This window comes from Ascaphus truei, chromosome 4 (assembly GCF_040206685.1).
Source record: "Ascaphus truei isolate aAscTru1 chromosome 4, aAscTru1.hap1, whole genome shotgun sequence".
Taxonomy (NCBI): Eukaryota; Metazoa; Chordata; class Amphibia; order Anura; family Ascaphidae; genus Ascaphus; species Ascaphus truei.
Window position 1 is genome coordinate 251,091,217 of NC_134486.1, and position 26,301 is coordinate 251,117,517.

Here is a 26,301-nt window from a genome sequence, read left to right on the forward strand (position 1 = left end):
CCATTCGCGCGTCTGGGCAGACCACCCAGGAAGATGAAACCGTGCAGTGAAAGAAGCGGGCAACCTCAACAGCATCAAAGTTCTTTGAGAGAAAAAAAAGAACGCTGTGGAAGCAACAGGATCCCCAAGATGGCGGCCACACAAGACTCCCTTCAGAATCAGAGGGAGAGGCAGAGGCTGAAGCAGGGGCTGCAGGAGGTATGATGAAAGCACCAAACACACCACTAAAGGAGATCTTGACAACTTACTGAAATGTATGGTACAAAAGATGCAAACAGAAATGACCAAAGTAGTGTCGGAACTGAGAAGAGATTTGCATGGACAGTGCGACAGAACTGACTGTCTGAAGGTGTAGCTGACGAGCTGATAGCAGCCCAAAACATCACTGACCATGAACTGCGATCCTTAAAATAACAAGTAAACACCCTGACAGAGGCTCTGGAAGATACAGAAAATTGCGCTAGACTAAATAATTTGAGACTACTGATATATCGGAGACTGTATTGCCTGAAGCATTAGCAGATTTTGTCACAAGACTGCTCCACAGCATGCTCCCCAACGAAACAGAAGAGAAACTGTTACTAGACAAAGTGCATAGGGCTCTGGGTCCTAAACAATCTGACCCTAATAAGATGAGAGATGTGAGATATATTGCTGGCTCACTATTGTTCGGTGAAATAAGCCCTATGCAAGTCTCCAGAATGCAACAGTGGATAGGAAATGACGGACACCAGATCCAAATATTCAGTAACCTAGCTCCCTCCACTCTGCTAAAAAGAAAGTAACTGCAACCAGTCACAACGATGCTGAAGGACAACCAACCAAATCAGATATAAGTGGGGTTTCCCATTTAAGCTAGTGATCTGGCATAATGGTTCAACAATAGTAGTGAAGAATCCGGAAGGAGAAAAAGCAATGATCAAATTGGGTCTAATACAAAGATCTAAATCACCTTTGACTGCGGGGTCACCCAGCAAATCTACCAGGATACCCGTCTGGACACAGGGGAAGACCCAGAAAGGAAGCAAGCAAAAAGACAAAGAGGACAGAGAAAGCATCCAAAAAGTTTCTGAAAAATGACTACTGGCTCGTCACCAAAAGTTTTACCAGACAGAAGAATTCACATAAAGAATGAAGAAAAGGACTAGATATTTGAACCCAAACAGGATCATTTTTCCTCCCCTGCCCGGGAGATGAGGAAGGCCGGCTGGCCTCCATTCGGAGTGACATCGGAATTGTCACATCGGACATTTTTTTCTTCGGGGTCCCAACCTGTACCCCCCCTCTCCCCTCCTCCATATCTTTCTTTTTTAGAGACATGAGCATAAAAGGGAACCCCCACTCTTATTCAGCCCCCCTTCTCCTTGGAAGTCTATGAGGGCTAGAGTACTGTCCTCTATTCTCCGGAAATCCCACAGGGGTAGTTTAGTTTAGGTTAGGTAAGTTTAAAAATTTTAAGTAAATGTGTTTATATATATATACAGCTCAACCCGGTTATACAGATGCAGCCACCAGTATTAGAACACTACCTGGGAAATTCTGGGGCAGTCTCACAGTAAATGCCTCAACATTTCTGTGAGATTCTTTATGGCCCATCGGATTAACACAGCGGGGGGTCCCTGCAGTCCCATTCAAATTAAGAATCTCACAGAAATGTTGAGGCAATGTTGCGGCATTTACTGTGAGACTGCTCCAGAATTTCCCAGGCAAGAGTTCTAATTCTCATGGCTGCATCTGTAGCGTGATCTGCTGCAACACGGATCTGCTTATAACATGGTCTGAGGGTGGCTCCCGATCTCCATTTCGCCACAAGGACTTACCGGCATCTAGATCTCTCTCCTCTCTGCAGCTATCAGCTCTCTTCTCTCCCTGCTTTTTTTTTTTTACACATTCAATTCAATGCTTTATTGCTAACAGACACATACACAACATGTGGGAATTGAACATTAATACGTTTTATATAACACACATGCTGGAATCGAACTCAAGACATTTCATATACTGGTACCAATTCTTTACCGCTACAACTCAGGCTTGGTGTGACAAAATAGACTCTATAAATATATTAACCTCTACAGCACATTGCAAAGGACTGCACTGTGTACTATGTATATGTAAAGTTTGTGTTTGGTGTGTGTGACATCACACAATCACTGTGGTGTAGAGGTAGAGAATTGGAACCAGCATATGAAAGGTTGGGTTCAAATCCTGTATTATATGGTATAAGTTATAAATTAAAATAATAATTTATAAATTATTATTTGTAACTATTTATAAATTATTATTTTATTTTTATTATATTATTTATAAATTATTCTTTTATAATTTACAAATTATTCCATATCATACAGAATTCGAACCCAGGACATTTCATATACTGGTACCAATTCTCTACCTCTACACCACAGGCTTGGTACCAGTCTCATAATGCTGTCTCATTCAGTGGACCCCGAGGACCGCGTTACAACGGGAATCAGCTATATATAAATATATGTTTTTGTTTTCCCACATTCTTTTTTTACCCCTCCCTCCTATACCCTAGGCAAGAGAGATTTTACACAGAAAATAGACCAAAATCCCTGCACACATACAATATAACAAAATGGCTAGGAAATATGGTTTAATTTTAATATGTTAAAACTAGGTACGTTAAATGTTAAAGGTTTAAACAATCCCAGAAAAAGGAAGTTAGCTTTGCAAGATTTTAATACGCAAATGTTGTATGTTGTTTTTATACAGGAAACTCATTTCAGGAAATAGGATCAACCCAGTTTTTTACGACAGTCTTCTCTTCAAGTTTCTTTGCATCGGCGTGGGTGAAGAAAAGAGCAGCCATACTGATCAGAAGGTCAGTACCATTTGCTCTTGAGGAAAGGGACTCCGACAAAGGTCGTTTTTTGTTCCTCACAGGAAAATTGGGGAACACAATGATTACACTGGCTAACATTTACATCCCCAATGAAAAACAGGTAGATTTTTATGAGACAGTTTTCCCTAGATTATCAAAGTTTGCAGAAGGGAAAATAATTACGACAGGAGATTTCAATGCAGTTTACGATATAAAGCTAAATAAATCAAACCCTCCCAGAAGGACTCTGAAAATGCAAAATTCTAAAGATACAGATTTAGCTAGATGTATGCAAGATATAGCACTATGGGATAAATCGAAGATTCAAAACCCTAAAGAGAGAGACTATACATTTCACTCGGCACCCCATCTAGTATTCTCAAGGTTAGATCATTTTTTTATAGAACACACTAATCACTAAGCTGTGACAGAATCAAAGATCAACCCAATTACCTGGTCTGATCACGCACTTGAACCATGCACGATAAAAAAAGATATCAATCCTACTAGGGTAAGACATACATGTATGTGGAAGCTTAACGACTCCCGTCTGAGAGATTTTGGTGTAATTAACAAAATAGACTCACATCTAATAGAATTTTTTTCTATTAATACACCGGAATGGCTCTATCAACAATTTCGGAATCACATTAAAGCATGTACGAGAGGAATGTTTACAGCCTCTAATAAAGAAGAAGCAAAGGGAGTATAAACTGACTAAATGTTCAATAGAGCTAGAAAGGGCTGACGTTAACTATAAAGAGAACCCCACAGATGCAAACTATCAAAAATTACTTAAAATAACGGGTGACCTGAGGATTCTGGAAATTGACAAAGCAGAAAAAGGTTTAAAATGGACCAAACAATTGTTCTACCAAAAAGGTTAATAAAGCGGACAGACTATTAGCTCAGTGTAAGGTTCGGGGAGCCACGCCACCCTCGGTGCGCTTCCCGCTCACCTACTCTGTCGCTCAGCGCTCCCCCAGGTACCGCCGTCCCTCCGGCAGCCGTCGCGCCTCTGGCAAGCGTGCGCACCCGCTCCAGCTGTCCCTTCATGAGGACGGGGAACACGCGCAAATCGCGCGCACGGCACGTGCACGGACACGCACGCAGCACTCACAGGTTCCAGCCCAGGGAGCTCACCTGAGCCTTGTTACCATGCTTCCTATCACAGCACTCGCTCTATACTCACCTCTACGCTGCTGTTCTCTCATTGGACGCTCTATCCTACATATGCTCAGCTTTGCCACTGGCACTTTGGCTGAGCATAGTTCTAGTTGCGTTGAACTCACCTCTTCTCTGCCTCCACAGTATTGTCCTGTCTTTCCTTGCTGCTTCTTCCTGTGACCCGACCCGGCTTTCCACGACCATCCGCTCATCTCCAGACCCGACCTCGACATCCGGACCAACAACCATTCTACTCTCTCCCATCCTGACCTCTGCAAACTGACCACGACGACGTTACTCTCTCCAATCCCGGACCCAGCTAATAGTACCTGCAATGTTCCGTACCTCTCCGACTCTGACCCCGGCAAGAGTAACAATGACCCGTAACTCTCCAACCCCGACCCGGCTATTCCGACTCACTCTACACTCCAGAAGCGCCCCCGTGGCTGTGGGTGGTATAATATCCATTCCCACCTAAGCACCATGATCCCGCCTTGTTTGTGTTGAGCACAGCGTGACACTCAGAAACTGAGAAAGATCCAAATATCCTTGTCACGTACGACACCCAGCTAGCACATGACCTGCATACAGGACAAGGGTTAATACTGATGCTTGCAAGCGCTCCGACTTTTCACCCCCGCAAAGGTCCGTCAAATGGACAATATCTCCTCTACAGGATCAAGTATTAATATACAGCTCACAGACTGCCCCACTCTTCACCTTTGCAAAGGTCCGTCAAATGAGTTATATCTCTCTTCAATCTGTCCCAATATACCGCCGCAACGAACAGCACAAAAGTGAGCACATGACTTAGAGATACAACAAGGGTTAATACACACGACTACTCTAACCACCCCACCTTTCTCCTCTGCAAGGAACCAGTGAGTTAATATTAACCCCTACTCAATTGCAAATCATAACTATCCGCTGCTACCACCTGATGAATGTAAATAAGATGTCAAATCAATATTTACCAGGGTCCCAGGTCCCTGTTTATTATAGAATAAACTATGCACTTTCACACACCAAAATCAGTTGTAGTTAAATGTACCTGAATCGTAATTACTCTCCCCAGAATGTGCAACCAGTTCATTCAGAGCCCAAAGCATTAGTTACAAAAAAAAAGCAGAACAGCTTCTTAAAATAAAAGGGTAAAACAGAATCTCCTTTACTTTATCAAATGCTATGGATTTTCCCCAGAGAAGCCACCGGCTCAGAACATGAGGTCTCACGTGCTTTGTTCCAAGCATGCCTCTGGTGAGATCTGATTTTCAAAATCTTTGCCCAGTCTTAAATATATTCTTTCCTCATGGCACCAGTATAATCCCACCCCTTCTGAAGGATGCTTTGAAGCTCCTCTCCCAAGACCATGTCTATAGCACTTGATTAAAATAGTTGACACCTTTAGTGGGATTTCCAGGATGGACCCCCACTCCAAGTAAGTCCCTTTGAAGTACAGAGTAGACCAAAGAAAGAGCCCTGACCTGTTTCAAGTCCAGCATTTTGTATTTTGCTAAAACAAGTGTAGCTCATTAACTCCTCAAGCACCAAATGGATTACCTAAATAATATCACATGATATTATCATGACAATCCTCCAATATTAAATCAATTAAAATGAGAAATGGAGAAACTTCATTTGACCCAAAAGTAATAGATGAGGAATTTATAGCATATTACTCATCTTCATATAATCTACAAAATAAACATAAACAAAACCCAGATATATGTAAACAACAATTAGACACTTATTTAGACTCATGTCAATTGGCAACTATGAAAGCTGAGATTTATTAAATGCAGAAATTTCACAGGAGGAGATACTAGCAGTGATTAAGGAACTCAAAAATACAAAAACTCCTGGCCCAGACAGACTCTCGAATAATTATTATAAAACATTGAAAACATTTTTAGTACCCTTTTTGGTAAAACGTTTTAACTCTTTTAAGAAGGGTAAAGAAATTCCTTCCTCAATGCTGTGAGCACAAATTTCTGTGATTCCAAAACCAGGTACGATCATAATTTCTGTAGCAATTATAGACATATCTCACTGATCAATACCGATATTAAAATTTATAGTAAAATTATTGCAATAAGATTAAATAAACTTTTACCTAGAATAACAACCCAGATCAGGTGGGATTTATTTTAGGGAGACAAGCAGCCGATAATATAAGGAGAGTAAAAAATTTCACATATTTAGCAATTACAGTGGCGGCCGCTTTCATTCTCCTGCGGCCGCCACCGCAATGTGCGGGCAATGTGCGGGCAATGTGCGGGCAGATGCAGCTGTTTTTTTTTCCCTTGGCGCATGCCGCGTGTCACTGTGGCGCCGGTCACACGTGCCAGGGTTCCCCGGCATCCCCAAAGGCTGAAGGGGTAAGCAGGGGTAAGGGGAAGATACGCGAAGCTGCACGAAGCAGAGGAGCAGCCAGGGGGAGCAGCCAGGGGGTCGCAAGGGGAGGGGAACCGCTACGAAGATGCGCACGCGGGGAGGGGAAGATGCGGGGAAGATGCGGCTGGTGCGCGGCCAAGTTTGGCGCCAGCCGAAAAAAGCCCCGGACAATTACGGGCAAATGTTAGAGTCAATCAAGCTGGCCGCAGCAGTATATCAAAAATACCTACACTACTAATTTCACTGGATGCTGAGAAAGCATTTGAACAAGTGGACTGGTCATATATGTTTACAACTCTAGAGAAATGTGGAATCAGGGAAAATATACTAAATGGTATTAATGCGCTCTATTAGCAACCAGGGGCTACGTTAAAGATGGTCGGGATCAGCTCCGTGTAATTAATATAAATAACGGGACAAGACAAGGTTGTCCATTTTCTCCGGTATTATTTGCACTGAGTCTAGAACCGTTAGCAAATAAAATTTGTATTAATAAAAATATCAACGGTCTGACAAAACAATCTAAAGAATATAAAATAGCTCTTTACGCAGATTATATTTTACTAACACACCAAACCACTGACATCACTTCCTAGTCTATTTGAGGAGATTTCAACATTAACATTTTTCTCAAATTATAAAATAAATAACACAAAATCAGAGGCACTGGCATTAGGAGTATAGACACTAAAATTACTAAAACTAAATGTAAATTTTAAATGGGAAGAGAATAGTATAAAATATCTGGGGGCGAATCTGATGGCTAGATATTCAGAACATTATATGGCCAATTACCCCAAACTGTTTCAGACAATACAGAGACCTGGAAGAATGGAACAGATACTGTATAACATGGATTTGCAGAATAATATCAGTAAAGTTGATTTATCTAAAACCAGAGACATAACATAAAACACAGACAAAGCTCAGTGCACATCCAGAAAATCTTATATACGGTACAGTGCCTAAATATACATGTATAAATAACTAATAAATAAAATGGTCTTTTAGTTTAACATTTTGGCCAAATTGTTGTAAGCCCTTGAGCCAAACTTCACGGCAGACCACGTTTCAAGGGTCCCTACACTAATATAAATTCTTAATAACCTGTGCATTGCCATATTAGCATGATTTATAATAAATCTGTCAATATTAGTTGCAAAAGTTCGTGGTCTGCCGTGAAGTTTGGCTCAAGGGCTTACAACAATTTGGCCAAAACGTTAAACTAAAAGACCATTTTATTTATTAGTTATTTATACATGTATATTTAGGCACTGTACCGTATATAAGATTTTCTGGATGTGCACTGAGCTTTGTCTGTGTTTTATGTTATGTCTCTGGTTTTAATTACATATTGCCATGCTCAGTAGCACTCCTCTGTGAAACTTATATGCTTATATATATGTTGTGGGTATTTTGGGGGTTCAATTTGAGCTTGTAGGTGTTCTGTAAGTTGATTTATCTTCCTAAATTGCTGTTTCACACCTTCCAGTCCCTATCTCAACTAAAATTTTGAATCATATGCAAAGTAAAATGTATATTTTTATCTGGGGTAAGAAAAAAACGAGAATAAAAAGAACCGTGCTTAGTTCATTAAGTTGAGACTGAGTAGGCCCTGTGAGCTCCAGTGACTGCCCCACACCCACGGCTCCGAATAACGGAATCATCCGAAACCGGAAGTGATGCGGACGACCGCCGGAAATGACGCAACGCAGTCTGGGAGCCTAGAGGAATCGGGCCATCTATAATTATTATGTGTACATGCCATTGTGTTCAAATGTAAGTGTGATACTATTCGTTATAATATAACTTATATCGAACTAACAATGTTGCACTAAGAGTGTGTTCTTCTTATATTGAGGACAAACGCGCTGTGTCCACCTGAGCTGACCATCCATCGGATTAAACCATTGCTGTTGATTCACTGGGAAAGTGTGAGTCCCCATTTCTGTTTTTACCAAAGATGACTCCTATTTAAGAAAATACTACACTATATATTGTTTATATCTTTTTCATAAACGGTGGTATCTGCGCTCCCCAAAACCTACCTTTGAAGATCTGTCTAAGCAGAATTGGACCGTCTCTATAAAGGGTTGAGCTGCGACTTTATATCACTCAATAACCTTAACAAACACATTTGCACGTATATATTTTTATTTTATTGAGCACTATATATTTTTTGTATTAATACAATATAATTTCACTTTTTTTTCTCTCATAAAGGAGCGCCTATAATCATTTTTTTTCTTTGCACTTAGTTCATTAAGGTCAGACGGTGGATTAGCTGTGCCGGTATTAAATAAATATATCACAGCACAAAAAAGCCACTTACCAGCCTGGCACAGACCCACCCAAGAGGTTAAATGGGTGGAAATTGAGGCAAATTAGATCCCGACGCAGACTATAGATATATTACTGTGGATCCCTAAAAATAATAGACCTCATGAGTGTGACGGGGGGAGGAAGGGGTTAAACTGATTTGCCATGCATAACTGTGTTTGCCCTGTCTCAGGCGTTTTTGTCCCCCATTTGCAATCCATTCGCTGCTTGCTATTTTAAAAGTCAAAATTTTGCTTGCCATACCCTCTAACCGACACATGATGGCGTTGGAGAGCCCAACACTAGCCCTGATTGGAAAATCGTGGCAAAAGCTTAAAGGGCTGTCTATGAGATAGCTATCCATTACTTGCGGTCTAGAAGCCGGCATTTCAATTAGAAATGCTAACTCTAGAACGAAAGCACCCAGAAATCTGATTTTTGAGGTGCAAGTACAGTTAAACACCACATGCACATACATATAAAAATTACAGTTATAACATAAACGGAACATGATGTTTTAATAAAGTGTGTAGAAGCTGCAGATTTTAAATGTAAGGCAGGATGTATTCTGTAAGTCCGAGGAGGAATTCCTCGGACATCCAGCTTTGATATGGGTGAATGAGCTGGGGGTATTTTCATGCCTGGGCTTCAAAGGGGTCTCGTTGATTTAGCACCCCTCAGTCTAGAGAAGTGTTAGGGATGAAAAGACCCAAAGACCCATAATGTATACACGGCCGGCATTCTGAGGTATAACAGATGCCAGGCTATTGACACCTCTGGGTCAAAAATCAGACTCAGTGGCACCAAGATATGGGTGTATCCCAGGTATGCTAAGTGGCATGGGTGTCAACCTGACCCATGCGCTCTGCCCACCGGGCAGCCTTTTTGGGCCGGTCTTATGAACTGTGGGCAACCTGGCTATTGGTGGGTTAAATTGTTCCCACAAGGAGATTGGATCCACATGTTAAAGATAGCTTTGGCCAGTCTATAACTGTGGCTCCCGAGGTTCCCCCAGTGTGATTCATGAATTTTGATCCATGATGTAATGACGCAAGACTTTGTTCCAGTACAGCGGCAACCGGTACCGGAGAGAAGGGGTTAATAACAGCGTAACCAAGGATTTGCCCCAAACTTCAGAATTCATTAGCCCTGGTGACTCTGGAATGAATTCTAACGAATTTTAACGAAATTCCTTAAGGTGGCTGGGATATTAGATCAGCAACTTGCGATCTGGCCACCGGACCTTTAAATCAAGACTGCATTTCTTGCGCTTGCAAGCAAGGACAATTTATTTCATTCCCTTATCCCAGTAAGTGTTGTTTTAAGTGTATTCTGCAGATTTCATGTGTTTGTCTATTAAGGAAATAAATCACAATTTATTTTGGAACTTGTTCTGTTCAATCAAGTACCCAGAAATATAAATGTGTTGATAAAGTTGATGTCATCGTGACAATGAGGTGTACAGTCACCCGATTATTAAATTTACATTCTATATTTGGGATAATTGGGAGAAAAGAAAGGGATTAAAGGGACAACCCTCACTTATGATCCCTCTTTGAGGAATGAATAATTCCCCCCAGGATGTATATCGAGTAGGAATAATATTTGGATCTTAAGAGGAATACTCAGGATTAAATATGTTATGTTTCAAGGGAAAATAAATACATTTGAAGAAATACAAAAGAAATATAATATTCCACTCTCAGAGTACTTCAGATACACACAAATCAGACATTTCATCATCTCAAAATCTTTCCCGCTAGGGGATACACAATTAAACAAATTTCAAGAAAGGTGCATAGTACAAACACACCAAAGAGGGTTGATATCAAATATATATTCTAGACTGTGCTCTCGGGACAAAAATGAAAAACACTCATATATGACTCAATGGGGAAAAAAATAGCAGCAGAGATTTCTAAAGAAGATTAAGCAGAGATCTGGGAGGCAGCAGCGAGCTCATGTCTCTGCACCATTATCATAGAAAACAGGTATAAAATTACGATGAGATGGTATTTAACACCGGATAGGATTGCACATATTTATAAAGGAGCGAGTGTGCTGTGCTGGAGAAATTGTGGCTGTAGAGGCACATTATTTCATATGTTCTGGACCTGCCCAAAGGTTGTTCCCTTTTGGAGGTTTAAGGTTCCTATACCAACGGACCCTGAAATATTGATCCTAGGGAAACCAGTGCCAAATGTGTCGTACACCATAAACAAATCTATTGCACATCTGTTGACAGCGAACAGATGCACAATAGCACTTCAATGGAAACAAATTAATACACCATCATATCAAGTTTTTCAGGAGAAGATGCGACATGTTTTAGAAATGGAAAAATTGAGGAAATGTATGAATAGAACTACAGATACATTTGAAAAAATCTGGAATCCTTGGTTGAGTGCTTTACCAGAAGACATAGTGTCACTACAAGATTTACAAATTTAAACTATTTGGAAAAATACTACAAATAATAATAAAAATGTATGTGAGTTATGGATAAGTTGTCCTAGAGAAACATATAAAAAAACAATGAATCAGGAAAAATAAAAGGACTATTACCAAAGGAACCTCTTGCCTACACCTCCACCCAAACCCTCCCCACTCCCACCATGGTTGTCTATTTATATTATTCTCCCTCTCTGACTGTAACTATTCAATTGTTAAAACTATACTAAAGATATTATCACTGTCTATTGTTTTGATTATATTGGGGGCTTAACCCCCTTTCCCCCTATCCTTCTTTTTCTGTACCCACACCCTTCACCCATGTTATCCAAAAAGAAATAAAAATAGTTTGAAAAAAAAAAAAATAGTTTGAAGCAGGTATGCAAGTGCTATTTGTTTATCTGGAAGGTCAAAAAATTAGCATATCTCGTGGTTTTTATTCCAATATATGTGAGACTTCACACCTATTTTTTGCAAACTTTCTTTAAAAAAAAGTATTATCAAAATTGCATTTACTTTTACTTTTTTTGCCAACTGCAAATACCAAAAATGTATGGTGAATGCAAGGTTGGCCTGGGAAATAGGTGTATGGGATTTGTGCAACAGGAAACAATAGGGGTTGGGCATCAAAGATTACCTTGCGCAAAACTACTGCTAAACTAAATCGCTCCGTATATATATATATATATAAATATTTATACAGGTATATTATATATAGTAGTTTTAAAATAAATACATCTCATGGATTTCATTTAATTTTTTTGCTGCACATGGACACTTTTATACATATCAGTCTATGAGGAAGATTCAATAACCTCCGATTATCACACCGTGATCCTCATTAACTGTCTTATTTAACATGATTATTTTTTACTTGAAATTGATTTTTATTTTTCAGATCTGTGGGACGGCCATGGGATCCAGGTCCGCCCCTAGCTATGCCAATCTATACCTGGGGTTGAGGGAAGACCTTCATGTGTGGAATAATGTTGGGCTGGGGGCATGCCTGGTTTTCTATGGCTGTTTCATTGATATTATTTTAATATGGGATGGTGAAGAGGAAGATCTTTTTGCGATTCTGTCTGCATTTGACAATAATGACATGGGATTGAAATTTACTTTTGTTATAGATCCTGTGAAAATTAAATTTCTCGATTTTGAATAATTTATTGTACCTGTCCGGGTGATCCAAAACTTTTTACCAATTTTTTTTTAAAGAAGTTGCAGTAAACATTTTTTTACACGCTTCTAGTCATCACCATCAGAAATGGTTGGACAATATCCCGAGGAGTACATTTTTCAGGATCAAGAGGAATTGTACGCAAGAGGATTTTGTGAAACAGGGTCAATTCTAGTGGATACATTTATGGATAAATGTTACAGTAGGGATCAGGTCCAGAGAGTTTTTGAAGAGGTCAAATCTGTTAATAGGGATTAACCTATTACCTATTGACTCAAAAAATAAACAGATGACCATGAACACTTACCCATCTGGTGGGGTCGCATCAGAATCTCCATGTGTGACCACTAACCAGTTGGGTTCTTGTTCAAGAAAATTACCTCCGGTTTATTACTATGTATAACCAGGCAGCATCATCCACCAGACGTGTCCTCAAAAAACATTAAGCATTCTTTTGAGTGACCCAGTGTTGGGTCCTACTCTACCTCCTATGGTACCAGTCACTTAGACGGTCCAAAAACATTAAGAACATGCTGGCACTGAGTAGGTTGAGGACTGTCAAGAATATTGGTGAATATGATTTAAGGAATCCTCCTCACGGTAATTATATTTGCAGTACAGGACAGTGCCTCCTGTGTAAGCACCTTATATCTAAGGATTCTCTCTCATCACTTACCAATCATTCTACACATAAAGTTAAGGGTACCATAAACTGTTTGTCATTATTTATCATTTACATGATCTCATGATCCTGCGGTCCACAATATATGGGTCATGCTATTTGTGCATAGAGCAATAGATTTTTGGAAAATAGACGTAATGTCATTCATGGTAATAAGGCACACAGTTTATCTAGACATTTTTTTTTATCAAAAACACAATATTGATCCAGCCTCTTTAACCATCATGGGGCTTGAACGTATCTCCCCCTCTTTGTTGGGAGTTGATTGATTCAAGAGGCTTTGCCTTAGGGAGACCTATTGGATTTATAAGTTGGGTACTCTTGCTCCTGGGGGGCTAGACACCAGTACACTCATCTAGACATGTTCAGTTCCTGTGTCTTCTGTCGTTCCCTGGGGTCTGATGCTCGTTTTTATATCTTACATTTATTTTTTGTCTTAGCCACAACCTTTTTGGTTGTCCCCATCATCATATTCATAAGGTACTTGTTACTTTTATTCTTGGATCCTTAAATATATGTACTGTATGTATGTATGTATATATATATATATATATATATATATATATATATATATATATATATATATATATATATATATATATATATATATATATACATGTAGAGGTATCAGTACCGTGTTAGCCGAGCTTCAATAATCAAAAAATAAATAGATGATACCGTTCTCTGGCTAACGAAATGCTTTTATTTGTGCGAGCTTTCGAGATACACTGATCTCTTCTTCCGGCAATGTTACAATGAATGAAGCAAAAGGTATACTTAAAAACAGTGTCTCTTGGAATGTTATCTGTGCTGTTCCTTCCCCGGTGTGGATGTGTTTTATGGCTAAAGGTGTCATATATATATATGCAAATACAACTGTATGCTCATCTGCATGTCTTAGGCAGGTCTGCAACCCCGCCTTTCCCCATTATCACCCAGCATACAGCACTTCCACTGCAGCAAGGGATTCTGGGAAATGACATGCAAATGAGCACACAGTGTCACTTTTTGCCTCAAAAACCATTTTTAACATGGTCACAGCTTTGAGCACAGCCAGGGTTAAGGTGCATACCCAGAAAACCACCCACATACAGCTGTTTCGACCTTAATGGGTCTCATCAGTGTGGGGTTGATTTTAACTGGGTATGCAAAGAGGCTATGGGATAGGCTATACCATAATACTGAGTTAAGTTATGGTGAGTAAAAAAAGTGACAAAAAACCTCCACAGGAAAGCAAATATGCAAATACAACTGTATGCTCATCTGCATGTCTTAGGCAGGTCTGCAACCCCGCCTTTCCCCATTATCACCCAGCATACAGCACTTCCACTGCAGCAAGGGATTCTTGGAAATGACATGCAAATGAGCACACAGTGTCACTTTTTGCCTCAAAAACCATTTTTAACATGGTTCCCTATAGGCTTAAGCTTGCTGCATGGTCACAGCTTTGAGCACAGCCAGGGTTAAGGTGCATACCCAGAAAACCACCCACAGACAGCTGTTTCGACCTTAATGGGTCTCATCAGCTCAAAGCTGTGACCATGCAGCAAGCTTAAGTCTATAGGGAACCATGTTAAAAATGGTTCTTAAGGCAAAAAGTGACAGGCCAGGTGATGTTAGCTAACAATACTTGCCGGTACCGGTGAAGGTCGTTTGTCCAAGCGGGGGTCGAGAGCCAGAGAAAGACGTCCGCCAAGCCAAGTCGTAACCTGAGTGAATGAGAGAGAGAATGCCAGAGTAGTAATCCAAGAGGAAACTATGTCAAGCAATGAATGAGTGACAGGACAGGCAATATAAAGCGTGGCTGGCCAATAGGTAGAGGAGGCAGGCCTGGAGGAATGTATGGAGCTGTCCTGGATAGGCTGTCCAAAGGAGGATACAGGTGAGTAGTTTTTATGCCTAATTGATCCTTGTGTGGGTGTTGGGGGCGGAGTCTCACTGCAGGAGCAATGAATAAATTAAGAGGGTCCTGCGCGCGCTCTGTAACAGAGACGGGCGCGCGCTCGTGAACGGCAGCAGCTGCCACAGCTCGAGCCGCCCGCGGCTTGGTAACCGCCCGCCGAGGACGAGGAGGGAGTCCCCCGACAGCTGGGACCGGAGGGAGCCGACGCCGGGAGCGCCCCGCAGTAGCAGGAGAAACATGAGGTGAGGGAAGGCCACGCCGCGGCCGCCGCGGACCCCGAATCCTCACAAGATGGAAGCAGTAAGGGTGTACTTAGTTTTTCACACATGGCTTCTCCATTTTGGCTTTATTTTTGTTAAATAAATCATGACACGGTGTAATATGTCATGTGTTGTTGTTCATCTGAGGTTGTATTTACCTAATTTTAAGACCTGCTAAGGAACAGATGATTGTTATTATGTCCTGATATGTAAAGCCATAGAATTAAACGAAGGTGTACTTTCTTTATCACACAACTGTAGATCTGACACGCCTGGGGAGATATGGCTCAGCTTATTCGGGATTAGATAACATTGAAATAAAATTTTGTAAATATTTTCATTCGTTGTCGTGCAAATTGAAGTTTTAGCTGCCAATTCCCAGATATCCTCCCAGGTCTTCAGCCCATTTCAACATATAATTATGATTCTGAGAAGTTATTGCCAAAGTTAATTTCATATATATCTTTGAGATCAACCCTTTCTGATACACGCCTTTTTTACAAAGTTTTTCAAAATTTGTTAAATCCGGAAATTTCTCTTTCTGTGATAATTTCAATAAATGTTTAATTTGAAGAAAACTAAAAATTGGAATATCTTGTGTTTGATCATTTATTTGTATCTCCTGAAATGTCATTGGTTTCCCTTCTACTACCAAGTCGTTTACCATTGTAATATCTAGCTCTCTAAATTGTTTGAATGAATTTTTTTCACATCCTGGTAAAAACTCAGGATTATTAAATATAGGTGTTAATAACGATGGAGTTGAATTTAGTGAATATTTATTTTTATTTTTAGACCAAGTTTTCCATGTACATTTCATCGAACCTTGTTTAAACCTCTCCATGTGTTTTTCCTCTCCTAACCCAGTCCATAGAACTAATGTCAGGGAATGTGGACTCCCATAAGATGACTCACTCCCCAGCCAACATGAGGTTGCCGGGTTGTTGTTCCACATCACCACTTGTTTCAATTGGGCTGCTTGATAATATTTGATGATGTCTGGGACCCCCATGCCCCAGCCTCCTCTGTGAGTTAACATCACCGACCTAGCCACTCTTGTTTTGTTTTTTCTCTCCAAATGAATTGAAAAATTATATTCTGGATATTGTTTAGTTCAATTAACAGGACTTTTATTGGGATTGTCGGGAAAAAATATAATAATCTTTGCAAAATATTCATTTTTACTGATGCAATTCTGCCTATCCAAGATATCTGGAAGCTATTCCATCTCTGTAGATCTGTTTTATTTTTTTCAAATAGGGGTGGGTAATTATTTTTGTATAGATCTTGATATTATTTTACTATCTTAATTCCTAAATATTTAATGTGTTTGGAGCTCCATTTATATTTGAAATTTGTTTGTAAATGTGATATCTCAGTTATTGTCAAATTTAAATTTAAAGCTTCTGATTTGTCATTATTGATTTTATATCCAGAAACTTTTCCAAATTCATTTAGTTGATATTGAAGATTAGGTAGGGAAATTAATGGATTAGCTAACGATAATATTATATCATCTCAAAAAGAGATATTTTATAGTTTATATCTCCTACCTGAATTCCCTGGATATTTATATCTTCTCTAATTGTTGACGCTAAGGGCTTAATCGATAATGCAAAGAGAAGCGGAGACAGGGGGCAACCATGTCTGGTACCATTTTTTATTCCAATGGGGATGGAGTCTCCTCCTGGAAGTCTAACATAGGCAGTGGGACACCTGTAAAAAGCTATGACACCCTCCAAAAATGGGCCCGAAAATCCAAATTTTAACATCGTTTGATCCAGAAATGTCCATTTAATTCTATCAAATGCTTTTTCTGCGTCTAAACTTAATAGTATAGATTTTGTATTAGTTAGATGTACATGGTCAATTATATTTATAACCTTTCTAGTATTATCAGAGGCCTGTCTATTTTTAATGAAGCCCACTTGGTCTATATGTATTAGACCTGGAGTATCAAAGACAGTCTATTTGCTAGAATTTTACTATAAATTTTTAAATCTGAGTTTAGTAAAGAAATAGGTCTGTAGCTTCCGCATTGCAGCGGGTCTCTTCCCTCCTTATATTTGATGGCCAAATTAGCTGTAGACATCGATAGAGGAATTGGGACCCCTTCCAAGAAAAAGTTGAATGTCTCAAGAATATACGGGGACGGGGGCGTGGCCAAGACGTTGAGGAGAGCAGTCGCAAGGAATAAACGGGAAAAAAATGGAGTAAAATCAGTCCCAAACAAATAAAGAAATAATATATACAAGTCTGAGATTTACCAGCTTCAGACCTGGCCCAAATTTGCCGGGTAGAAAGAAACAGAGGAGCCTGGATCCTGCTCGGTGCGGGGAGGAGGGCTGACGGCGGGGCTCTGAGACAGCAACTACCCGACATGGTCAGGGGCTCGGGACACTAGCCAGACCCCCGCGGACAACTACCGAAATGGGAGGTCGGGGAGGAGAGCCTTGGCGGGTCCGGGGGCGCAACGGAGAGAGAGTAAGTGGACCCCCCCTCCTTTACCTGCGCGCACTGCCTGCAAGCCGCCTAGCCGCCCGATGCAGTGGCAAACAAATAAATAAAAACTACCGGCCGTGATAACACAGCTGAGGCTCGGGACGGGAGAGAACTGGGAGCCCCGGTCTCAGAGCAGCCCAAAATGGCCGCCAGCCGAGACTGACTGAGAGGAGGCAGGGTGCTGGATGCCGGCTCGGTCGGAGGCGCACAGAAGTGCTCGTCCCTGCCTGCTGGCCCCCCCGTACTGCTGAGGACACAGGATCCTTCCCCCGACCACCTTACCTCTATCCTGATGGGGAAATAACCCTGGCGCTGTGCTGAGAGCTGCCCACGGAGCCGCATTGAAGGGAGCGGCGGCCATTTTGGTTCAAGGATCCGCGGAGGTGCCTGTATCTCTGCATCTCCCCCCGGCACCCCAAACTACTGGCGCGGGGCTGCTGCAGAGAGGGGAAACATCCCCTTGGTCAGCTGGCCTGACCCTCTGCAACAGGAGCCGTGAGCCTCCCTTTCATCCCCAAAGGGGCCACCACGAGGCTGCAGAGCCGAGTGCCGTCAGGTGGGGTCGCATAAACTCCCCCTCCCCCTCCCCTCAAATAAAGACGCAACAATCCCCCCCCCTCACCCCCCCAAATAAAGACAAATAAAGAAAAGTGAAGCACATACATAAAGGCAGACTGAGAAGGCAGGGGGCCATTTTCTATTCAGAGACCCACCAGGACGCAACCGGACACTGCTCTCCCCAGGTCAATTGACAATAGCACAAAACCCTAAACCCAGCGACCAGAGCAGGGGGGGTGGTCCCCACAACTAGGGAGACAGACCAGAGGGGCACATCACCACAGCTGCAAGTGAGAGGAGGGGTGACCATCACACATTGAGCTGCTGAATGAATCAAACTGCCACGGTGCAAAGACCCCATATATCCCCTCATAATCTTGGCTTCAAAGACTAAGGGTTAAAGATTAACCATAACCAGAGCCTATACATGCATTTTATAGGATACCTAATACCACAGACCCTGAATGATAAATAAACTACGGTCAATAAACAGTACCCACCTACAGTGATATAGCTGGGGGGGTCCCGGCCTCGCACCACTTGGGAACTACCGAAACAGAAGTAATTAAAACAAAGATGTTCCGAGAGCTTCCGGTGACGTCAGGGAACATGGTCGGATAGTCGAGGAGCTCCCGCCACCCTCACAAGCAAATTGCATGATCGAGCGACCCAAACCACACAAAAAAGCATAAAAAACGCACAAACAACTTAGCAGACGTTAGGGAAGATGCCGGCCCGCCCAAAAGGGACCCAAGGCCCAGGAGTCACAAAATACTTTAACCCCGCGCACCGCCCCATTGAACAGAGCGGGGACTCCCAAGATGGCGCCGAAGAAGCAGCCCATGCGGCCCTAACGGACTTAGCCCCCGACTCAGGCGCAGCAGACTTACAAGAACCGGGGCTGAACAAACACTATTTCGAAGCCCTCTTCCAAAGAATGCATAAGGAGCTACACAAAGAAATCCAAACGGACATGAACATGGCGCTGGAAGGCCTGAGAACGGAAATACATGGGCTATCTAAGCGCACTGAGGTGCTGGAATGCAAAGTCACAGACGTAGTTGGCACACAACACGCAACAGAGGAAGAAGTCATAAGACTCGGCCAAGAAGTCGCAGACCTGAGAGACGCTCTGGAAGAACAAGAAGACAGGGACCGAAGGCAAAACCTGAGAATCAGGAATATACCAGAGACGATCACCGCTGAGGGGCTTCATGCCTACCTTCGCAAACTATTCCTACAACTAGCCCCAGACCTGTCGGAACATGATCTCCAGATGGACAGGGCGCACAGAGCGCTGGGCCCCAAACCTGCGGACCCTGAACGACGCAGGGATATAATCATAAAGCTCCATGCATACTCAGCCAAGGAGAAGATCATGGCTGCAAGCAGGAGAGCAAGAGATATCCAAGTGGAGAACATACCTCTACAGATCTTCAGCGACCTATCCAGATCCACGCTAGAAAAAAGGAAAGAAATAAAGCCCCTCAGGAACATACTACAAGAAAGGGGAATCTCCTATCGTTGGAGTTTCCCTTTAAGCTGATGTCCTGAAGAATGGACGTCACCACACAATTTCCAGACCAAAGGATTCGCCGGCGTTCCTAAAAGCGTTGGGGCTGAGTCAGCAACAGGACAACAGACCACCAGCCAAGTCCCCCACAAACAATGATGAGATGGAGGTTCCCCGGGCCTCTGAAAGGCTGGCCAATGAGAAGAACACAGAGGCCCCTAAGTAACGGACATACCACCTGAAGCATGATGGACTATGAAAGCAGCCCCGAAGCAAGTAGACCCCATCAACCACTGATCCGCCTATGGAACCTATTCTACAAACTTGGCCCCCCCCTCCTCCCTGAAGCTTCGCCCGCACCTCCAATCCCACTACCTAGCAATTAACCAACGCAGGACAGACACCTCACCCCCCCTCACCCCCTGACTCACCCCCCTCTTTTTTCCCACCCCCCCTCATCCTACCTTGATACCCCCCTCCCCCCTCTATCCCCACGACCCACTCGCTTCCCCCCCACCCACACATCCTGCCCCGCGATCCCGCAACAAACCCCACCAGCGAACTAATATCTCCCCCACCCCATCGAGGAGGAAAAGCTCTCACTACTCATCTAATCGGAACGCCAGAAGGTATCCTGGTCGACCACGTCCAGGCCGGTCAGCGTTCGATTGAAGTCGTGCCCGAGGTAGCGAGCTGATTGACCCGGCAAGCCCACCCGAGGAGGACAAGCACCATCTTGACCTACGGAGTGAACAGAGGTCCTGTTGACACCTCCACGGGCGCAGTAAGCAAAGCCAACCTACGCACCTGCAACACGCCTGCACGAACAGAGCACGTAGTCCCCTGTATGAACAGAAGGGGTAGACCCCCTGTCCCCCTTCATCCCACCCCCCTCTAACAGGACGATGGGACGCAGTGACAGGCCTGCCACTTCACGGCCCGAGGAGCCCAGGTCGTATGAACCCTTCTTTTCCCAGTCCCCCCCGGACTTTTGTCAATATGCTCTTTAAAGCAGCCTAGCAGGGGAAAGTTAGCCAATTTAGATAGAGCAATGAATATACTGTTTATCCAGGATGTACCTGCAACCCCTATACCACTCCCTTACATACCCCCCCGCTCCCCTTCCCCCCCCACGCTCCCCTTCCCCCCGTGCTCCCCTTCCCCCCGCGCTCCCCTTCCCCCCCCGTTCCCTTCCCCCCCCGCTCCCCTCCCCTGCTCCCCTTCCCCCGCTCCCCACTCTCCCACCCCCCCGCTACCTGCCCATCCTCACTCCCGATCCCCCCGTTTTTTATTGTCTAGACTTAAGCAACAATCAAAAGCAAAATGCAAATGTGGTAAGGTAGAAACCTGTGAGGATTCGGGGATTGCGTCCCTTGCGGCGCGGTTCCTCCTCTTTACATAAAAGTACTGCAGCGGTTTCTGCCTCCGATCTGCTCCCCGCTGGTGCGCGCACCCCCGCTCTGTTTACAGAGCACGTGCGCACCCGCTCCTCTTCTACCAGGTCACAGACCTTAGCTGTGCCCCCTCAGTCACACCGCACCTCCGCTGCGCGCGGCGTGCACGCGTGACGTCGCGCAACGAGCCCCAGCTGCGAGTGAAGATTGCTGTGAGCCCTTGTCTCCTGCAGCCTATCCTTTACATCTGCAGAGGCTCCGCCTCCACTCCGCCTCCACTCCGCCTCCTCTCCTACTGGTTCCTGTCTCCTATAAGAAACTTCCTCTTCTTGTCATACCTTGCTGAACATAACCTTGTGTAGCCTTTGCGTGTGCCTGTCTTGTCCAGCCCAGTCTTGTCTTGTTCTCTGCAGTTAACCTCTTGTGTACCGACCTGGCTTTGCATTTGGATTCTCTCTGGCTCTTGACCCCTGGCTTATGGATAACGACGACGAATACCTCTCCAACCCCAGACCAAAGGCTTACGGACTCCAACTGCGTGTACCTCTCCAACCCACGGACCCCGGCAAGTATTGGATTAACCCTTTCTACATACCCAGACCCAGCAACGCTACAAAACACCTTCTGGGCTCGCCCCCGCTACTGTGGGTGTGTGGCACAGTCCTTCCCACCTCAGTGCCGGGGTCAGGTCTTATTTGTGGGCTCGCACAAGCGTTACAGTATGTTCAGCCCAACAAACATTGACCCCCCTGAGGTGGGCCAAACCACAACTGTTGCTACGCTAGTGGGAAACATACCCCAGGAACCACGTCTTCCGTCACCCAATCGGTATGCGGGTGAACCCCTAGGATGCCGAGGCTTTCTAAACCAATGTGATGTCCACTTTGAATTAACCCCTTCTCGCTTCTCTACTGATAGGTCTAAAGTGGCTTATATCTATTCATTGTTAACCGGAGATGCACTGGCCTGGGCAAATCCTATCTGGGAGTTAATGCCTGAACTTACGCAGAACTTTATTTCTTTCAAAAAAAGGTTTCAGCAGGTTTTTGACACTCCTGGCCGCAAGGCGACTGCGGCCTCTTTTATTTTTCATATCACCCAGGGCCACTGGACCGTCGCGAAGTACGCTCTTGAATTTCGGATTATTGCAGCGGAAACCGGTTGGAACAACGAGGCTTTAACTGCAGCCTTCTGGCATGGCCTCTCTGACTCTGTGAAAGATCAATTGGCTGCATGTGAAAGACCCACTGCCCTGGAGGATCTGATCTCTACATGTATACGGGTGGATCAACGCCTCCAAGAGAGACGAAGTGAACGCCGGATTACACGTATGCCGGTACCTATACCTATCTCTCCTACTCTCTCTCCTTCTTTTGTTCCAGTTCCTGAAGCACCAGACCCCATGCCGCTGGGTACTCACCATTTGTCCTTTACAGAAAAACAGCACCGGAGAAGCGAGGGGCTATGTCTTTATTGTGGCCTAGCTGGTCATTTGGCGTACCGCTGTCCTACGCGTCCAGGGGAACGCCAGTGGCCTATAAGGTATGATGGAGTTGCTTTGGATACCATATCTTCTTGTTCCTCTTCCAAGGAAAGTATGCCAAAAAGGATCCTTCTACCTATCATAATGGAGGGTATGGACTTTCATATTTCTGCACTTGCCTTCATCGACTCTGGGTCTGGAGGAAATTTTGTGGACCAGAATTTTGCAATAAAACACCGGATCCCACTGCTTAGGAAGTCCACTCCCATAGGACTCGAAGCGATAGACGGTCGTCCACTCCAGCCTGCCTTTATCACCCTGGAGACCGTGATCTTCACCCTTTCCACCAAGGACGGACACAAGGAACAAATCTCGTTGGACGTCATTCATTCACCATCTGTATAGGTAATCTTGGGTCTCCCCTGGTTACAACTGCACAATCCTGTGAATGACTGGACTGATAAACAACCCATACGTTGGTCTAACCCATGTGCCATTCCTTGTGCTCTCACTTCACTCTCTCTTGCCGACTTAGAGACTGCGGATCCTTCCAAGGGGTCCCTTCCAGAAGTCTACCATGAATTTATTGATGTTTTCGACAAGGTCCGTTCAGAGACTCTTCCTCCACATCGTCCCTTCGATTGTCCCATTGATCTGATTCCTGGTGCCGTTCTGCCTAAAGGCAAGTCCTACTCCCTGTCCCTTCCTGAGTCCCGAGCCATGTCCGAGTATATCCAGGAGAACTTAAAAAAAGGTTAAGAACTCCACCTCTGCTGCTGGGGCAGGGTTCTGCTTTGTAAAGAAAAAGGACGGATCTCTTGGCCCCTGCATAGATTATAGAGGCTTGAATAAGATAACACAGAAGAACCGTTACCCGTTACCACTCATATCTGAATTGTTTGATCGTCTACATGTCTCCATTTTCTCCAAACTTGATCTCCGGGGTGCCTACAACCTGATACGCATAAGGGAGGGAGACGAATGGAAAACGGCTTTTAACACCCGCGACGGCAATTATGAGTACCTAGTAATGCCGTTTGGACTCTGTAACGCCCCTGCGGTTTTTCAGGAGTTTGTTAATGAGGTTTTCCGTGATGTTCTCAATTTATTCGTCATTGTATACCTTGATGATATACTAATTTTTTCTAAATCCTTGCCTGAACATATCCAGCATACCAAGCTAGTACTCTCTCGGCTTCGTCAGAATCGTCTGTATGCCAAGATGGAGAAGTGTATGTTTCACCAAAATTCTACTTCCTTCCTGGATTATATAATCTCCGAGAAGGGATTTTCCATGGATCCTGAGAAACTAAAGGCGGTATTAGATTGGCCCCAGCCCACGTCGCTTAAAGCCATCCAGCGATTCCTTGGATTTGCCAATTATTATCGTAGGTTCATCCACAAATTCTCCACACTGGTTGCTCCTATTACTGCTTTGACCAAGAAAGATGCTGATCCTTCCTCCTGGCCACCGGAGGCTGATCTTGCTTTCGAGTCTTTAAAGAAGGCCTTCACCACCGCTCCCATTTTGCATCACCCCGACCCCTCCCTTCCCTTCACGTTGGAGGTCGATGCTTCGGATATTGGAGCCGGGGCAGTGCTCTCCCAAAGACGTTCTCCTCAAGATCACCTGCATCCATACGGCTACTTTTCCAAGAAATTCTCCCCCGCGGAGATCAACTATGATGTAGGTAATAGAGAACTTTTGGCTATCAAACTTGCACTCCAAGAGTGGAGACACCTTCTTGAAGGTACCGAGAAACCGATCCTTATTCTTACTGACCACAAGAATTTATTGTATATTGAAGGTGCTCGACGCCTTGGTTCCCGTCAAGCTCGCTGGGCTCTTTTTTTCTCAAGATTCAACTATATAATCTCTTACATTCCTGGTACAAAGAATTTGAAGGCCGATGCTTTATCCCGTCAATTCATTTCCAGAGACCGATCCGACGACCTTCCTGAGACTATTCTTCCTTCAAGATTGATCATTGCAGCAATTCCTTCGATATTTTGGACAAGATTCTGGACTCTCAAACCCGGATTCCAGAGGGCCTGGAGGTACCTGAGGGCTGCCTATATGCGGCAACCAAATTCCGTCAAAAAATTCTGGAGTGGGGTCATGCTTCCAGGTCGGCAGGTCACCCTGGGATCAGAAGAACCACCGATTTAATCAGACGTACTTTCTGGTGGCCAGAGATGTTGAACGACATTAAGGAATTTGTTTCATCTTGTTCCATCTGTGCTCGTAATAAGTCCGTCCGAAAAAAGCCTTCTGGTCTGCTACGCCCGCTCCCCATTCCTGAACGTCCCTGGTACCATTTATCAATTGATTTTATTGTGGAGCTGCCCATTTCCAATGGCATGAATACCATCTTGGTCATCGTGGATAGGTTCTCCAAGCAGGCCCATTTCATACCCCTCAAGGGCCTCCCTAACTCTGCAACTCTAGCTGATATCTACGTCAAAGAAGTCTTTCGTATACATGGGGTTCCTGTTTCAATTGTGTCCGACCGTGGATCCCAATTTGTATCCAAGTTTTGGCGAGCTTTTTCTCAAAGACTCACTATCTCGCTCCTTTTTTCTTCCGGGTATCACCCGCAAACCAATGGACAGACTGAAAGGGTAAATCAATCATTAGAACAATATCTAAGATGTTTTGTTTCGGATACACAAGATAATTGGGCTGATCTCTTACCGTGGGCTGAGTTCGCACATAACTCCCTTAGAAAAGAATCCACACAAGAGTCGCCCTTCTTCGTCAATTACGGCTACCACCCTAACTCTCTTCCCATTTCTTCTAATACCTCTGGAGTCCCTGCTGCTGATGCCAGAATCAATGCTCTTCAAGAGTCATGGAATAAGATTCGGAGAAATCTCCAGGAATCCGTTCGGAGACAAAAGACCCAGGCAGATCGATTTCGTCTAGAGGCGCCCAGGTTTAAGACAGGAGACAAGGTATGGCTCTCATCAAGGAACATCAGATTAAAGACACCTACCTTAAAATTGTCTCCCAGATTCTTGGGACCATTCACGCTCCCGGCTTGCTCAGATGCTTTCACGCCAGGTACCCAGACAAGCCATTTATGGATCGTCCGGAGTTCGATCCTCAAGGAGGGGGTACTGTGAGGATTCGGGGATTGCGTCCCTTGTGGCGCGGTTCCTCCTCTTTACATAAAAAGTACTGCAGCGGCTGCTGCCTCCGATCTGCCCCCCGCTGGTGCGCGCACCCCCGCTCTGTTTACAGAGCGCGTGCGCACCCGCTCCTCTTCTACCAGGTCACAGACCTTAGCTCCGTCCCCTCAGTCACACCGCACCTCCGCTGCGTGCGGCGTGCATGCGTGACGTCACGCAACGAGCCCCAGCTGCGAGTCAAAGATTGCTGTGAGCCCTTGTCTCCTGCAGCCTATCCTTGGCATCTGCAGAGGCTCAGCCTCCACTCCACACCTTCTCCTACTGGTTCCTGTCTCCTATAAGAAACTTCCTCTTCCTGTCATACCTTGCTGAACATAACCTTGTGTAGCCTTTGCGTGTGCCTGTCTTGTCCAGCCCAGTCTTGTCTTGTTCTCTGCAGTTAACCTCTCGTGTACCGACCTGGCTTTGCATTTGGATTCTCTCTGGCTCTTGACCCCTGGATTACGGATAATGAC